The sequence below is a fragment of the Hyla sarda genome, unplaced genomic scaffold (assembly GCF_029499605.1).
Source record: "Hyla sarda isolate aHylSar1 unplaced genomic scaffold, aHylSar1.hap1 scaffold_369, whole genome shotgun sequence".
NCBI lineage: Eukaryota > Metazoa > Chordata > Amphibia > Anura > Hylidae > Hyla > Hyla sarda.
Window position 1 is genome coordinate 244,558 of NW_026610388.1, and position 15,661 is coordinate 260,218.

The following is a 15,661-nucleotide window of genomic DNA, read 5'->3' on the forward strand; positions in this document are numbered from 1 at the left end:
CTATGTCCCGCATCAATATAGACCAAAGTACAGAGGGTTAGGCTATGCTATTGTGCACCTACCTGATGCATCAGAAGGTGCGAGGCCCTTGCTAAATTCTGTGCACAGACTTTGAGATCTATACTTTAGACTGTATCTAAACCTGCTCCAACATGGACTGACATTCTGGCCTACTTTCAGCCGATGCGACTTGTCTGTCGCTGAACAGTCGCTTTTTATGTATTCAGCACCTATGTATAATGTTGTAAAAATGCTCTAGAAGCTAAAGTCGCAGAAATGTCACACATATTTGGCCTGCAACTTTCTGTGCGACAAATTCAGACAGGAAAAATCAGTATAAATCCTTAGAAAATTATCCCCCAGTGTCTCCATCTGCTGGCGGTCTTGAATAAGCATTGCTGCACTGATGGGGTATGCATTAGACGAAAAAAAAGAAGAAAAAGAAGAATAATACGCCCAGAAAAGAGGCGAAAAGGAGAAAAACGTAAAAAAACGTGAAAAAAAAGTAAGAGGAAGAGAAGGGAAAAAAAGGTGGAAATGGGTTTAAAAGTGATTTCGGCGGAGAAATATATATATATATATATATATATATATATATATATATATACGCGCACACACACACATATATATAAACGTATTCTCCGTTGAGATATTGCAGCCGCTGCTGTGTCCAGGCCCAGGAGCCTTAGCACTGTGCTGTGATGTCACTCAATACCACTGACATCACTAGGTGTAAACAACATCTCTCCTTTGCTGTGTATGTGACTATGGAGCTGTTTGGTGATGTCGTCTATTATGGCCTTCATAGAAGCAACAGGAGATTGTTGCATCCATCTAGAACCCTCAGAACTACAGTGCTATGATGTCACTCACTTCCACAGGCCTTGCAGAGTGTAAACAACAACAACCCAGCTTTATTGTGTATGTAACCATAGGGATTTGTGATGTCACCTAGAACCTTCACAGCAGCGACAGCTTTATGAGGAGCATCAGCACTGCTCTGCCTGAGCAGAACCATCACCGCCATAGGTTGTCAAATAACCCGGGTTTAACCCACACAGGTAAGTCCAATGGGGTGCAGGCATGTCCTCTATGCTTACAGCTTCCCGTGGGTGTTGGTTTGATACCGTTTGGGGACAGCCAAGGAGGCATCTGCAGGCAACAAAGGTAGGTGTGTGCTTGTGTGTGTGTTTCCTATGCAGATCCTAAGCCCAGTGTCACATGCAAGTAGGAGGAGTAAGAAGGGTTCCTGGCAAATCCGGGTTATGGATTGCATTTAAAAAGGCCCCGTGGGAGTGCAATGGGCCCCTGTCTTGCTGCTTAGCAATAATGGTATGGGTTTAGGTTCTGCTGTGTGTACTGGTGGTTGACTGCCCCCCAGCCCAGAGTGTGCATGGAAAATTGTCTGGCAGCCTCCCTGACAGCAAGCAGTGATAGTGCCCATGAAGGGCACCTTGTTGGGCCCGCCCCTTTCACGGTTATCGCTTCTCGGCCTTTTGGCTAAGATCAAGTGTAGTATCTGTTCTTATCAGTTTAATATCTGATACGTCCCCTATCTGGGGACCATATATTAAATGGATTTTTGAGAACGGGGGCCGATTTCGAAGCTTGCTTCCGTCGCCCTATGCATTGACCCGATATGGCAGTATCTTCGGGTACAGTGCACCACCCCCTTACAGGGTTAAAAAGAAAGATTCCTACTTTCATTGCTACCTGCTTGCTGGCTAGCCAGCTAGCCAGCCCTGTGGGCCTTGCTGCTGCTGCAGCCAAAAAACAAAAGGTGGTGCTGCTGCTGCTTCTGCTGCTTCTGCTTCTGCTTGTGTCTGGCCGCTGTTGGAGCGTCCAGGCACAGGACTTCTGCTGCTGCTGACTAAATGGCCTCCTTAATTGGATCATTTGAGTAGCCAGCACACCTGTGCAGGTAGGGCATGACATGATAGGCAGCTGCCTTGATAGCGGGTGGGTGCTGAATGTTCCTAATTGACAAAATAAGATTAATGCTTATGAAGAAATATAAAATCTCATCCCTTCCCCAATATCGCGCCACACCCCTACCCCTTAATTCCCTGGTTGAACTTGATGGACATATGTCTTTTTTCGACCGTACTAACTATGTAACTATGTAACATAACATGGGGGGGGGGGGGGGTCTCCTGGCTGTTCACACAGGTGTGTCATTGCTGTACATTGACCATGCATTGCTTCTGTGGTATTGCAAAGGCAAAGACAAATGCTTCCAGCCATCCATTGCACTAATGGATTGGTCATCAGCTGGCTGTCTATGTCCCGCATCAATATAGACCAAAGTACAGAGGGTTAGGCTATGCTATTGTGCACCTACCTGATGCATCAGAAGGTGCGAGGCCCTTGCTAAATTCTGTGCACAGACTTTGAGATCTATACTTTAGACTGTATCTAAACCTGCTCCAACATGGACTGACATTCTGGCCTACTTTCAGCCGATGCGACTTGTCTGTCGCTGAACAGTCGCTTTTTATGTATTCAGCACCTATGTATAATGTTGTAAAAATGCTCTAGAAGCTAAAGTCGCAGAAATGTCACACATATTTGGCCTGCAACTTTCTGTGCGACAAATTCAGACAGGAAAAATCAGTATAAATCCTTAGAAAATTATCCCCCAGTGTCTCCATCTGCTGGCGGTATTGAATAAGCATTGCTGCACTGATGGGGTATGCATTAGACGAAAAAAAAGAAGAAAAAGAAGAATAATACGCCCAGAAAAGAGGCGAAAAGGAGAAAAACGTAAAAAAACGTGAAAAAAAAGTAAGAGGAAGAGAAGGGAAAAAAAGGTGGAAATGGGTTTAAAAGTGATTTCGGCGGAGAAATATATATATATATATATATATATATATATATATATATACGCGCACACACACACATATATATAAACGTATTCTCCGTTGAGATATTGCAGCCGCTGCTGTGTCCAGGCCCAGGAGCCTTAGCACTGTGCTGTGATGTCACTCAATACCACTGACATCACTAGGTGTAAACAACATCTCTCCTTTGCTGTGTATGTGACTATGGAGCTGTTTGGTGATGTCGTCTATTATGGCCTTCATAGAAGCAACAGGAGATTGTTGCATCCATCTAGAACCCTCAGAACTACAGTGCTATGATGTCACTCACTTCCACAGGCCTTGCAGAGTGTAAACAACAACAACCCAGCTTTGTTGTGTATGTAACCATAGGGATTTGTGATGTCACCTAGAACCTTCACAGCAGCGACAGCTTTATGAGGAGCATCAGCACTGCTCTGCCTGAGCAGAACCATCACCGCCATAGGTTGTCAAATAACCCGGGTTTAACCCACACAGGTAAGTCCAATGGGGTGCAGGCATGTCCTCTATGCTTACAGCTTCCCGTGGGTGTTGGTTTGATACCGTTTGGGGACAGCCAAGGAGGCATCTGCAGGCAACAAAGGTAGGTGTGTGCTTGTGTGTGTGTTTCCTATGCAGATCCTAAGCCCAGTGTCACATGCAAGTAGGAGGAGTAAGAAGGGTTCCTGGCAAATCCGGGTTATGGATTGCATTTAAAAAGGCCCCGTGGGAGTGCAATGGGCCCCTGTCTTGCTGCTTAGCAATAATGGTATGGGTTTAGGTTCTGCTGTGTGTACTGGTGGTTGACTGCCCCCCAGCCCAGAGTGTGCATGGAAAATTGTCTGGCAGCCTCCCTGACAGCAAGCAGTGATAGTGCCCATGAAGGGCACCTTGTTGGGCCCGCCCCTTTCACGGTTATCGCTTCTCGGCCTTTTGGCTAAGATAAAGTGTAGTATCTGTTCTTATCAGTTTAATATCTGATACGTCCCCTATCTGGGGACCATATATTAAATGGATTTTTGAGAACGGGGGCCGATTTCGAAGCTTGCTTCCGTCGCCCTATGCATTGACCCGATATGGCAGTATCTTCGGGTACAGTGCACCACCCCCTTACAGGGTTAAAAAGAAAGATTCCTACTTTCATTGCTACCTGCTTGCTAGCTAGCCAGCCCTGTGGGCCTTGCTGCTGCTGCAGCCAAAAAACAAAAGGTGGTGCTGCTGCTGCTTCTGCTGCTTCTGCTTGTGTCTGGCCGCTGTTGGAGCGTCCAGGCACAGGACTTCTGCTGCTGCTGACTAAATGGCCTCCTTAATTGGATCATTTGAGTAGCCAGCACACCTGTGCAGGTAGGGCATGAAATGATAGGCAGCTGCCTTGATAGCGGGTGGGTGCTGAATGTTCCTAATTGACAAAATAAGATTAATGCTTATGAAGAAATATAAAATCTCATCCCTTCCCCAATATCGCGCCACACCCCTACCCCTTAATTCCCTGGTTGAACTTGATGGACATATGTCTTTTTTCGACCGTACTAACTATGTAACTATGTAACATAACATGGGGGGGGGGGGGTCTCCTGGCTGTTCACACAGGTGTGTCATTGCTGTACATTGACCATGCATTGCTTCTGTGGTATTGCAAAGGCAAAGACAAATGCTTCCAGCCATCCATTGCACTAATGGATTGGTCATCAGCTGGCTGTCTATGTCCCGCATCAATATAGACCAAAGTACAGAGGGTTAGGCTATGCTATTGTGCACCTACCTGATGCATCAGAAGGTGCGAGGCCCTTGCTAAATTCTGTGCACAGACTTTGAGATCTATACTTTAGACTGTATCTAAACCTGCTCCAACATGGACTGACATTCTGGCCTACTTTCAGCTGATGCGACTTGTCTGTCGCTGAACAGTCGCTTTTTATGTATTCAGCACCTATGTATAATGTTGTAAAAATGCTCTAGAAGCTAAAGTCGCAGAAATGTCACACATATTTGGCCTGCAACTTTCTGTGCGACAAATTCAGAAAGGAAAAATCAGTATAAATCCTTAGAAAATTATCCCCCAGTGTCTCCATCTGCTGGCGGTATTGAATAAGCATTGCTGCACTGATGGGGTATGCATTAGACGAAAAAAAAGAAGAAAAAGAAGAATAATACGCCCAGAAAAGAGGCGAAAAGGAGAAAAACGTAAAAAAACGTGAAAAAAAAGTAAGAGGAAGAGAAGGGAAAAAAAGGTGGAAATGGGTTTAAAAGTGATTTCGGCGGAGAAATATATATATATATATATATATATATATATATATATATACGCGCACACACACACATATATATAAACGTATTCTCCGTTGAGATATTGCAGCCGCTGCTGTGTCCAGGCCCAGGAGCCTTAGCACTGTGCTGTGATGTCACTCAATACCACTGACATCACTAGGTGTAAACAACATCTCTCCTTTGCTGTGTATGTGACTATGGAGCTGTTTGGTGATGTCGTCTATTATGGCCTTCATAGAAGCAACAGGAGATTGTTGCATCCATCTAGAACCCTCAGAACTACAGTGCTATGATGTCACTCACTTCCACAGGCCTTGCAGAGTGTAAACAACAACAACCCAGCTTTGTTGTGTATGTAACCATAGGGATTTGTGATGTCACCTAGAACCTTCACAGCAGCGACAGCTTTATGAGGAGCATCAGCACTGCTCTGCCTGAGCAGAACCATCACCGCCATAGGTTGTCAAATAACCCGGGTTTAACCCACACAGGTAAGTCCAATGGGGTGCAGGCATGTCCTCTATGCTTACAGCTTCCCGTGGGTGTTGGTTTGATACCGTTTGGGGACAGCCAAGGAGGCATCTGCAGGCAACAAAGGTAGGTGTGTGCTTGTGTGTGTGTTTCCTATGCAGATCCTAAGCCCAGTGTCACATGCAAGTAGGAGGAGTAAGAAGGGTTCCTGGCAAATCCGGGTTATGGATTGCATTTAAAAAGGCCCCGTGGGAGTGCAATGGGCCCCTGTCTTGCTGCTTAGCAATAATGGTATGGGTTTAGGTTCTGCTGTGTGTACTGGTGGTTGACTGCCCCCCAGCCCAGAGTGTGCATGGAAAATTGTCTGGCAGCCTCCCTGACAGCAAGCAGTGATAGTGCCCATGAAGGGCACCTTGTTGGGCCCGCCCCTTTCACGGTTATCGCTTCTCGGCCTTTTGGCTAAGATCAAGTGTAGTATCTGTTCTTATCAGTTTAATATCTGATACGTCCCCTATCTGGGGACCATATATTAAATGGATTTTTGAGAACGGGGGCCAATTTCGAAGCTTGCTTCCGTCGCCCTATGCATTGACCCGATATGGCAGTATCTTCGGGTACAGTGCACCACCCCCTTACAGGGTTAAAAAGAAAGATTCCTACTTTCATTGCTACCTGCTTGCTGGCTAGCCAGCTAGCCAGCCCTGTGGGCCTTGCTGCTGCTGCAGCCAAAAAACAAAAGGTGGTGCTGCTGCTGCTTCTGCTGCTTCTGCTTCTGCTTGTGTCTGGCCGCTGTTGGAGCGTCCAGGCACAGGACTTCTGCTGCTGCTGACTAAATGGCCTCCTTAATTGGATCATTTGAGTAGCCAGCACACCTGTGCAGGTAGGGCATGACATGATAGGCAGCTGCCTTGATAGCGGGTGGGTGCTGAATGTTCCTAATTGACAAAATAAGATTAATGCTTATGAAGAAATATAAAATCTCATCCCTTCCCCAATATCGCGCCACACCCCTACCCCTTAATTCCCTGGTTGAACTTGATGGACATATGTCTTTTTTCGACCGTACTAACTATGTAACTATGTAACATAACATGGGGGGGGGGGGGGTCTCCTGGCTGTTCACACAGGTGTGTCATTGCTGTACATTGACCATGCATTGCTTCTGTGGTATTGCAAAGGCAAAGACAAATGCTTCCAGCCATCCATTGCACTAATGGATTGGTCATCAGCTGGCTGTCTATGTCCCGCATCAATATAGACCAAAGTACAGAGGGTTAGGCTATGCTATTGTGCACCTACCTGATGCATCAGAAGGTGCGAGGCCCTTGCTAAATTCTGTGCACAGACTTTGAGATCTATACTTTAGACTGTATCTAAACCTGCTCCAACATGGACTGACATTCTGGCCTACTTTCAGCCGATGCGACTTGTCTGTCGCTGAACAGTCGCTTTTTATGTATTCAGCACCTATGTATAATGTTGTAAAAATGCTCTAGAAGCTAAAGTCGCAGAAATGTCACACATATTTGGCCTGCAACTTTCTGTGCGACAAATTCAGACAGGAAAAATCAGTATAAATCCTTAGAAAATTATCCCCCAGTGTCTCCATCTGCTGGCGGTATTGAATAAGCATTGCTGCACTGATGGGGTATGCATTAGACGAAAAAAAGAAGAAAAAGAAGAATAATACGCCCAGAAAAGAGGCGAAAAGGAGAAAAACGTAAAAAAACGTGAAAAAAAAGTAAGAGGAAGAGAAGGGAAAAAAAGGTGGAAATGGGTTTAAAAGTGATTTCGGCGGAGAAATATATATATATATATATATATATATATATATATATATATATACGCGCACACACACACATATATATAAACGTATTCTCCGTTGAGATATTGCAGCCGCTGCTGTGTCCAGGCCCAGGAGCCTTAGCACTGTGCTGTGATGTCACTCAATACCACTGACATCACTAGGTGTAAACAACATCTCTCCTTTGCTGTGTATGTGACTATGGAGCTGTTTGGTGATGTCGTCTATTATGGCCTTCATAGAAGCAACAGGAGATTGTTGCATCCATCTAGAACCCTCAGAACTACAGTGCTATGATGTCACTCACTTCCACAGGCCTTGCAGAGTGTAAACAACAACAACCCAGCTTTGTTGTGTATGTAACCATAGGGATTTGTGATGTCACCTAGAACCTTCACAGCAGCGACAGCTTTATGAGGAGCATCAGCACTGCTCTGCCTGAGCAGAACCATCACCGCCATAGGTTGTCAAATAACCCGGGTTTAACCCACACAGGTAAGTCCAATGGGGTGCAGGCATGTCCTCTATGCTTACAGCTTCCCGTGGGTGTTGGTTTGATACCGTTTGGGGACAGCCAAGGAGGCATCTGCAGGCAACAAAGGTAGGTGTGTGCTTGTGTGTGTGTTTCCTATGCAGATCCTAAGCCCAGTGTCACATGCAAGTAGGAGGAGTAAGAAGGGTTCCTGGCAAATCCGGGTTATGGATTGCATTTAAAAAGGCCCCGTGGGAGTGCAATGGGCCCCTGTCTTGCTGCTTAGCAATAATGGTATGGGTTTAGGTTCTGCTGTGTGTACTGGTGGTTGACTGCCCCCCAGCCCAGAGTGTGCATGGAAAATTGTCTGGCAGCCTCCCTGACAGCAAGCAGTGATAGTGCCCATGAAGGGCACCTTGTTGGGCCCGCCCCTTTCACGGTTATCGCTTCTCGGCCTTTTGGCTAAGATCAAGTGTAGTATCTGTTCTTATCAGTTTAATATCTGATACGTCCCCTATCTGGGGACCATATATTAAATGGATTTTTGAGAACGGGGGCCAATTTCGAAGCTTGCTTCCGTCGCCCTATGCATTGACCCGATATGGCAGTATCTTCGGGTACAGTGCACCACCCCCTTACAGGGTTAAAAAGAAAGATTCCTACTTTCATTGCTACCTGCTTGCTGGCTAGCCAGCTAGCCAGCCCTGTGGGCCTTGCTGCTGCTGCAGCCAAAAAACAAAAGGTGGTGCTGCTGCTGCTTCTGCTGCTTCTGCTTCTGCTTGTGTCTGGCCGCTGTTGGAGCGTCCAGGCACAGGACTTCTGCTGCTGCTGACTAAATGGCCTCCTTAATTGGATCATTTGAGTAGCCAGCACACCTGTGCAGGTAGGGCATGACATGATAGGCAGCTGCCTTGATAGCGGGTGGGTGCTGAATGTTCCTAATTGACAAAATAAGATTAATGCTTATGAAGAAATATAAAATCTCATCCCTTCCCCAATATCGCGCCACACCCCTACCCCTTAATTCCCTGGTTGAACTTGATGGACATATGTCTTTTTTCGACCGTACTAACTATGTAACTATGTAACATAACATGGGGGGGGGGGGGGGGTCTCCTGGCTGTTCACACAGGTGTGTCATTGCTGTACATTGACCATGCATTGCTTCTGTGGTATTGCAAAGGCAAAGACAAATGCTTCCAGCCATCCATTGCACTAATGGATTGGTCATCAGCTGGCTGTCTATGTCCCGCATCAATATAGACCAAAGTACAGAGGGTTAGGCTATGCTATTGTGCACCTACCTGATGCATCAGAAGGTGCGAGGCCCTTGCTAAATTCTGTGCACAGACTTTGAGATCTATACTTTAGACTGTATCTAAACCTGCTCCAACATGGACTGACATTCTGGCCTACTTTCAGCCGATGCGACTTGTCTGTCGCTGAACAGTCGCTTTTTATGTATTCAGCACCTATGTATAATGTTGTAAAAATGCTCTAGAAGCTAAAGTCGCAGAAATGTCACACATATTTGGCCTGCAACTTTCTGTGCGACAAATTCAGACAGGAAAAATCAGTATAAATCCTTAGAAAATTATCCCCCAGTGTCTCCATCTGCTGGCGGTATTGAATAAGCATTGCTGCACTGATGGGGTATGCATTAGACGAAAAAAAGAAGAAAAAGAAGAATAATACGCCCAGAAAAGAGGCGAAAAGGAGAAAAACGTAAAAAAACGTGAAAAAAAAGTAAGAGGAAGAGAAGGGAAAAAAAGGTGGAAATGGGTTTAAAAGTGATTTCGGCGGAGAAATATATATATATATATATATATATATATATATATATATATATATATACGCGCACACACACACATATATATAAACGTATTCTCCGTTGAGATATTGCAGCCGCTGCTGTGTCCAGGCCCAGGAGCCTTAGCACTGTGCTGTGATGTCACTCAATACCACTGACATCACTAGGTGTAAACAACATCTCTCCTTTGCTGTGTATGTGACTATGGAGCTGTTTGGTGATGTCGTCTATTATGGCCTTCATAGAAGCAACAGGAGATTGTTGCATCCATCTAGAACCCTCAGAACTACAGTGCTATGATGTCACTCACTTCCACAGGCCTTGCAGAGTGTAAACAACAACAACCCAGCTTTGTTGTGTATGTAACCATAGGGATTTGTGATGTCACCTAGAACCTTCACAGCAGCGACAGCTTTATGAGGAGCATCAGCACTGCTCTGCCTGAGCAGAACCATCACCGCCATAGGTTGTCAAATAACCCGGGTTTAACCCACACAGGTAAGTCCAATGGGGTGCAGGCATGTCCTCTATGCTTACAGCTTCCCGTGGGTGTTGGTTTGATACCGTTTGGGGACAGCCAAGGAGGCATCTGCAGGCAACAAAGGTAGGTGTGTGCTTGTGTGTGTGTTTCCTATGCAGATCCTAAGCCCAGTGTCACATGCAAGTAGGAGGAGTAAGAAGGGTTCCTGGCAAATCCGGGTTATGGATTGCATTTAAAAAGGCCCCGTGGGAGTGCAATGGGCCCCTGTCTTGCTGCTTAGCAATAATGGTATGGGTTTAGGTTCTGCTGTGTGTACTGGTGGTTGACTGCCCCCCAGCCCAGAGTGTGCATGGAAAATTGTCTGGCAGCCTCCCTGACAGCAAGCAGTGATAGTGCCCATGAAGGGCACCTTGTTGGGCCCGCCCCTTTCACGGTTATCGCTTCTCGGCCTTTTGGCTAAGATCAAGTGTAGTATCTGTTCTTATCAGTTTAATATCTGATACGTCCCCTATCTGGGGACCATATATTAAATGGATTTTTGAGAACGGGGGCCGATTTCGAAGCTTGCTTCCGTCGCCCTATGCATTGACCCGATATGGCAGTATCTTCGGGTACAGTGCACCACCCCCTTACAGGGTTAAAAAGAAAGATTCCTACTTTCATTGCTACCTGCTTGCTGGCTAGCCAGCTAGCCAGCCCTGTGGGCCTTGCTGCTGCTGCAGCCAAAAAACAAAAGGTGGTGCTGCTGCTGCTTCTGCTGCTTCTGCTTCTGCTTGTGTCTGGCCGCTGTTGGAGCGTCCAGGCACAGGACTTCTGCTGCTGCTGACTAAATGGCCTCCTTAATTGGATCATTTGAGTAGCCAGCACACCTGTGCAGGTAGGGCATGACATGATAGGCAGCTGCCTTGATAGCGGGTGGGTGCTGAATGTTCCTAATTGACAAAATAAGATTAATGCTTATGAAGAAATATAAAATCTCATCCCTTCCCCAATATCGCGCCACACCCCTACCCCTTAATTCCCTGGTTGAACTTGATGGACATATGTCTTTTTTCGACCGTACTAACTATGTAACTATGTAACATAACATGGGGGGGGGGGGGGGGGTCTCCTGGCTGTTCACACAGGTGTGTCATTGCTGTACATTGACCATGCATTGCTTCTGTGGTATTGCAAAGGCAAAGACAAATGCTTCCAGCCATCCATTGCACTAATGGATTGGTCATCAGCTGGCTGTCTATGTCCCGCATCAATATAGACCAAAGTACAGAGGGTTAGGCTATGCTATTGTGCACCTACCTGATGCATCAGAAGGTGCGAGGCCCTTGCTAAATTCTGTGCACAGACTTTGAGATCTATACTTTAGACTGTATCTAAACCTGCTCCAACATGGACTGACATTCTGGCCTACTTTCAGCCGATGCGACTTGTCTGTCGCTGAACAGTCGCTTTTTATGTATTCAGCACCTATGTATAATGTTGTAAAAATGCTCTAGAAGCTAAAGTCGCAGAAATGTCACACATATTTGGCCTGCAACTTTCTGTGCGACAAATTCAGACAGGAAAAATCAGTATAAATCCTTAGAAAATTATCCCCCAGTGTCTCCATCTGCTGGCGGTATTGAATAAGCATTGCTGCACTGATGGGGTATGCATTAGACGAAAAAAAAGAAGAAAAAGAAGAATAATACACCCAGAAAAGAGGCGAAAAGGAGAAAAACGTAAAAAAACGTGAAAAAAAAGTAAGAGGAAGAGAAGGGAAAAAAAGGTGGAAATGGGTTTAAAAGTGATTTCGGCGGAGAAATATATATATATATATATATATATATATATATATATATATATATATACGCGCACACACACACATATATATAAACGTATTCTCCGTTGAGATATTGCAGTCGCTGCTGTGTCCAGGCCCAGGAGCCTTAGCACTGTGCTGTGATGTCACTCAATACCACTGACATCACTAGGTGTAAACAACATCTCTCCTTTGCTGTGTATGTGACTATGGAGCTGTTTGGTGATGTCGTCTATTATGGCCTTCATAGAAGCAACAGGAGATTGTTGCATCCATCTAGAACCCTCAGAACTACAGTGCTATGATGTCACTCACTTCCACAGGCCTTGCAGAGTGTAAACAACAACAACCCAGCTTTGTTGTGTATGTAACCATAGGGATTTGTGATGTCACCTAGAACCTTCACAGCAGCGACAGCTTTATGAGGAGCATCAGCACTGCTCTGCCTGAGCAGAACCATCACCGCCATAGGTTGTCAAATAACCCGGGTTTAACCCACACAGGTAAGTCCAATGGGGTGCAGGCATGTCCTCTATGCTTACAGCTTCCCGTGGGTGTTGGTTTGATACCGTTTGGGGACAGCCAAGGAGGCATCTGCAGGCAACAAAGGTAGGTGTGTGCTTGTGTGTGTGTTTCCTATGCAGATCCTAAGCCCAGTGTCACATGCAAGTAGGAGGAGTAAGAAGGGTTCCTGGCAAATCCGGGTTATGGATTGCATTTAAAAAGGCCCCGTGGGAGTGCAATGGGCCCCTGTCTTGCTGCTTAGCAATAATGGTATGGGTTTAGGTTCTGCTGTGTGTACTGGTGGTTGACTGCCCCCCAGCCCAGAGTGTGCATGGAAAATTGTCTGGCAGCCTCCCTGACAGCAAGCAGTGATAGTGCCCATGAAGGGCACCTTGTTGGGCCCGCCCCTTTCACGGTTATCGCTTCTCGGCCTTTTGGCTAAGATCAAGTGTAGTATCTGTTCTTATCAGTTTAATATCTGATACGTCCCCTATCTGGGGACCATATATTAAATGGATTTTTGAGAACGGGGGCCGATTTCGAAGCTTGCTTCCGTCGCCCTATGCATTGACCCGATATGGCAGTATCTTCGGGTACAGTGCACCACCCCCTTACAGGGTTAAAAAGAAAGATTCCTACTTTCATTGCTACCTGCTTGCTGGCTAGCCAGCTAGCCAGCCCTGTGGGCCTTGCTGCTGCTGCAGCCAAAAAACAAAAGGTGGTGCTGCTGCTGCTTCTGCTGCTTCTGCTTCTGCTTGTGTCTGGCCGCTGTTGGAGCGTCCAGGCACAGGACTTCTGCTGCTGCTGACTAAATGGCCTCCTTAATTGGATCATTTGAGTAGCCAGCACACCTGTGCAGGTAGGGCATGACATGATAGGCAGCTGCCTTGATAGCGGGTGGGTGCTGAATGTTCCTAATTGACAAAATAAGATTAATGCTTATGAAGAAATATAAAATCTCATCCCTTCCCCAATATCGCGCCACACCCCTACCCCTTAATTCCCTGGTTGAACTTGATGGACATATGTCTTTTTTCGACCGTACTAACTATGTAACTATGTAACATAACATGGGGGGGGGGGGGGGGGGTCTCCTGGCTGTTCACACAGGTGTGTCATTGCTGTACATTGACCATGCATTGCTTCTGTGGTATTGCAAAGGCAAAGACAAATGCTTCCAGCCATCCATTGCACTAATGGATTGGTCATCAGCTGGCTGTCTATGTCCCGCATCAATATAGACCAAAGTACAGAGGGTTAGGCTATGCTATTGTGCACCTACCTGATGCATCAGAAGGTGCGAGGCCCTTGCTAAATTCTGTGCACAGACTTTGAGATCTATACTTTAGACTGTATCTAAACCTGCTCCAACATGGACTGACATTCTGGCCTACTTTCAGCCGATGCGACTTGTCTGTCGCTGAACAGTCGCTTTTTATGTATTCAGCACCTATGTATAATGTTGTAAAAATGCTCTAGAAGCTAAAGTCGCAGAAATGTCACACATATTTGGCCTGCAACTTTCTGTGCGACAAATTCAGACAGGAAAAATCAGTATAAATCCTTAGAAAATTATCCCCCAGTGTCTCCATCTGCTGGCGGTATTGAATAAGCATTGCTGCACAGATGGGGTATGCATTAGACGAAAAAAAAGAAGAAAAAGAAGAATAATACGCCCAGAAAAGAGGCGAAAAGGAGAAAAACGTAAAAAAACGTGAAAAAAAAGTAAGAGGAAGAGAAGGGAAAAAAAGGTGGGAATGGGTTTAAAAGTGATTTCGGCGGAGAAATATATATATATATATATATATATATATATATATATATATATATATACGCGCACACACACACATATATATAAACGTATTCTCCGTTGAGATATTGCAGCCGCTGCTGTGTCCAGGCCCAGGAGCCTTAGCACTGTGCTGTGATGTCACTCAATACCACTGACATCACTAGGTGTAAACAACATCTCTCCTTTGCTGTGTATGTGACTATGGAGCTGTTTGGTGATGTCGTCTATTATGGCCTTCATAGAAGCAACAGGAGATTGTTGCATCCATCTAGAACCCTCAGAACTACAGTGCTATGATGTCACTCACTTCCACAGGCCTTGCAGAGTGTAAACAACAACAACCCAGCTTTGTTGTGTATGTAACCATAGGGATTTGTGATGTCACCTAGAACCTTCACAGCAGCGACAGCTTTATGAGGAGCATCAGCACTGCTCTGCCTGAGCAGAACCATCACCGCCATAGGTTGTCAAATAACCCGGGTTTAACCCACACAGGTAAGTCCAATGGGGTGCAGGCATGTCCTCTATGCTTACAGCTTCCCGTGGGTGTTGGTTTGATACCGTTTGGGGACAGCCAAGGAGGCATCTGCAGGCAACAAAGGTAGGTGTGTGCTTGTGTGTGTGTTTCCTATGCAGATCCTAAGCCCAGTGTCACATGCAAGTAGGAGGAGTAAGAAGGGTTCCTGGCAAATCCGGGTTATGGATTGCATTTAAAAAGGCCCCGTGGGAGTGCAATGGGCCCCTGTCTTGCTGCTTAGCAATAATGGTATGGGTTTAGGTTCTGCTGTGTGTACTGGTGGTTGACTGCCCCCCAGCCCAGAGTGTGCATGGAAAATTGTCTGGCAGCCTCCCTGACAGCAAGCAGTGATAGTGCCCATGAAGGGCACCTTGTTGGGCCCGCCCCTTTCACGGTTATCGCTTCTCGGCCTTTTGGCTAAGATCAAGTGTAGTATCTGTTCTTATCAGTTTAATATCTGATACGTCCCCTATCTGGGGACCATATATTAAATGGATTTTTGAGAACGGGGGCCGATTTCGAAGCTTGCTTCCGTCGCCCTATGCATTGACCCGATATGGCAGTATCTTCGGGTACAGTGCACCACCCCCTTACAGGGTTAAAAAGAAAGATTCCTACTTTCATTGCTACCTGCTTGCTGGCTAGCCAGCTAGCCAGCCCTGTGGGCCTTGCTGCTGCTGCAGCCAAAAAACAAAAGGTGGTGCTGCTGCTGCTTCTGCTGCTTCTGCTTCTGCTTGTGTCTGGCCGCTGTTGGAGCGTCCAGGCACAGGACTTCTGCTGCTGCTGACTAAATGGCCTCCTTAATTGGATCATTTGAGTAGCCAGCACACCTGTGCAGGTAGGGCATGACATGATAGGCAGCTGCCTTGATAGCGGGTGGGTGCTGAATGTTCCTAATTGA

The 15,661-nt window shown here is 46.1% G+C and overlaps 7 non-coding genes across 7 annotated transcripts; all 7 read left to right on the forward strand.

Annotated features, from left to right (window-relative positions):
- Nucleotides 1-1,480: 1,480 nt before the first annotated feature.
- Nucleotides 1,481-1,671, forward strand: LOC130332078 (U2 spliceosomal RNA). The gene has a single exon (XR_008874831.1). It is a non-coding gene; the product is annotated as a U2 spliceosomal RNA (small nuclear RNA).
- A 2,086-nt stretch (nt 1,672-3,757) lies between these two features.
- LOC130332105 (U2 spliceosomal RNA) lies at nt 3,758-3,948 on the forward strand. The gene has a single exon (XR_008874856.1). It is a non-coding gene; the product is annotated as a U2 spliceosomal RNA (small nuclear RNA).
- Nucleotides 3,949-6,018: 2,070 nt separating this feature from the next.
- LOC130332162 (U2 spliceosomal RNA) lies at nt 6,019-6,209 on the forward strand. Its single transcript, XR_008874897.1, has one exon. It is a non-coding gene; the product is annotated as a U2 spliceosomal RNA (small nuclear RNA).
- Nucleotides 6,210-8,297: 2,088 nt separating this feature from the next.
- Nucleotides 8,298-8,488, forward strand: LOC130332175 (U2 spliceosomal RNA). The gene has a single exon (XR_008874908.1). It is a non-coding gene; the product is annotated as a U2 spliceosomal RNA (small nuclear RNA).
- Nucleotides 8,489-10,582: 2,094 nt separating this feature from the next.
- On the forward strand, nt 10,583-10,773 carry LOC130332079 (U2 spliceosomal RNA). The gene has a single exon (XR_008874832.1). It is a non-coding gene; the product is annotated as a U2 spliceosomal RNA (small nuclear RNA).
- Nucleotides 10,774-12,869: 2,096 nt separating this feature from the next.
- On the forward strand, nt 12,870-13,060 carry LOC130332080 (U2 spliceosomal RNA). Its single transcript, XR_008874833.1, has one exon. It is a non-coding gene; the product is annotated as a U2 spliceosomal RNA (small nuclear RNA).
- Nucleotides 13,061-15,157: 2,097 nt separating this feature from the next.
- On the forward strand, nt 15,158-15,348 carry LOC130332081 (U2 spliceosomal RNA). The gene has a single exon (XR_008874834.1). It is a non-coding gene; the product is annotated as a U2 spliceosomal RNA (small nuclear RNA).
- The last annotated feature ends 313 nt before the right edge of the window (nt 15,349-15,661 follow it).